We start from the raw sequence: 2,090 nt of genomic DNA, 5'->3' as shown, positions 1-2,090 counted from the left end.
AGCGTGGAGGTGTTTGGTTGAGTCCAACGTAAAGCGTTGGGAACGTGGGGAAGTGAATAAAAAGCCCGGGGCTCTGGGCGTGGCCAAGTTTCATACTGACCACCAAACGAACGCATGTGTCCTCCTGCTTCTGATTTAGTAGGCCCAGCACCAGGACACTACAGTGTATTCCCAAAAAACAATCACTGCTTTGCATTTACAGAATATTAACATATGAAACATACATTGTATACATGCATTCTATTTAGCAATAACCGAATCTCAGCGTTGACTGTAAAACACTTCCATTCCCTTTAAAGTGCTGGGTATACTAGGATCGTGACGTCACTTCCTGTGAAGTCACTCGACGTGACGTCTTTTGGGTGACCTATGCTAATTAGTCCCCTGCTGATTTTAGGCCCCGTGCCCTGCTTACCATGGCTAAGATGTGTCCGTCCATCTGTCCGCTTCACATCCAGTTCAAGAAACACATCAGCTGCTGCCACTGACTCCAGACTATGCAGTGAGAGTGACCTTCGGTGAAGTATTTTAAAGATCGACCGCCATCTTGTGGACGGTCAGTGGAATGACTATGAAGGAAGAGTACGAATGGCGCCAAATATGTAACGCAAAGAAAAACAACTACAAGTGAAAGTTAAAGGAAGGCATTCTAAATCTCGCGTGAAATATTCTTTGGGTGGAGTCAAATGACGTACTGCACTTGCTTTTAATATATCGCATAAAATCGTGAAAAGCAACTTTTATTCAAAAGATTGTATAGTTTTGTCAATCGTGATTAAAAGTTCTCTAGTAGTTTTACTTTTCCAGTATATGTAAGTGCAAAATTTGTTTTACTAAAACAAGAAAGATATTTTAACACAAAAAAATGTCAGAAGTGGGATTCGAACCCACGCCTCCAGAGGAGACTGCGACCTGAACGCAGCGCCTTAGACCACTCGGCCATCCTGACATACATGCACCATAGCACATTGTGCTCTATTGAGTGTGTTCACAGGGGCATGAGCCTGTGTTGTGATAGTATTTGAAAATATAATTGCCCCCAAAAATGACACTGGTGCTGCCTTTCTAAGAAAAATACAAGACATTTGTATACATTTTGCTGGAGCTGCCAAGAGCTGGTAGGTGAAAAATAATTCCTCTAAAATTGTCAGGCCAGGTGGAAAACCTGGATGAGGCACAGCTGTCACTCATTGTACTTTCCACTCTGTACTGAATGTCCAATTCCTGCTGCTCCTCGAAGAACTGCTTATCAGATGATGCTATTAGATGATATCAGGTGCCCTGTCTTATACAGACCCACTGACACCCGACGTCACCAGTCAGGCTTCAAGACACACAACTCAACCCAGCCAGGCTCAGCACATTATAAGAAAGCTTGGTACTAGCAGGGGCGGCCTTAGGCATGTCCAAGCTGTGCACCTGCACAGGGCCACCAAAACCCAGGGGCCCCAAGGGTCTGCTTGCTTGCAGGAAGCATGATGATGCTGCGTCTGACCTCCAGCTCCCTCATGTGTATGCTCCCATCATTCTGCAGACAAGTAGCCCTTCTTCAGTGGTCCCAGGGTGGAATGCACGGACTGGCCGGCTGAAGCTTCACAGTGTTTGTAAAGATAGGGGTACCCCTGCCACAATTTCCTAACTCAGGGTGTATTAATCGAATGTAAACAAAACAAATTAGGAAAGTTGAAAATAATTATGGACCTAAACAGCATACATAATATAATATACATTCACCCTCCAGAGTTAGGTATCAAGAAGTATTTTTATTATTTTTTTATATTATAAATGTAGACAGTTATATTCCTGTGCAAATTAAAAAGAACATACAGAGAAGATGATGTCTTCTACAGTCAAAAATGTATTATATTTACACATTGTTAATACATCCAATCACTGCGTAATAAATCTTTTTTCTTTTATCTCCCACAGTGTCAACAGTGCATATCTTTGTATATGAAATTGTTGCAGATGATTAGACATTAATCAAAAAATATATACAAATTATTAATTCATTTTATGTAGAGGATATTCATTTCTGGCATGGCTCTGGAAATTCGAAATTCACAACCTGGTGAGCGGTGCAATCACTG

At 41.9% G+C, this 2,090-nt stretch overlaps 1 non-coding gene across 1 annotated transcript; it reads right to left on the bottom strand.

Annotated features, from left to right (window-relative positions):
• Positions 1-866: 866 nt before the first annotated feature.
• TRNAL-CAG (transfer RNA leucine (anticodon CAG)) lies at positions 867-949 on the bottom strand. Its single transcript has one exon. It is a non-coding gene; the product is annotated as a tRNA-Leu (tRNA).
• Between the last annotated feature and the right edge of the window lie 1,141 nt (positions 950-2,090).

This window comes from Lissotriton helveticus, chromosome 1_2, assembly GCF_964261635.1.
Source record: "Lissotriton helveticus chromosome 1_2, aLisHel1.1, whole genome shotgun sequence".
In the NCBI taxonomy this organism is placed as follows: domain Eukaryota; kingdom Metazoa; phylum Chordata; class Amphibia; order Caudata; family Salamandridae; genus Lissotriton; species Lissotriton helveticus.
Note: the sequence above shows the minus strand (reverse complement) of the source record. Positions and strands in the feature narration are given on the sequence as shown.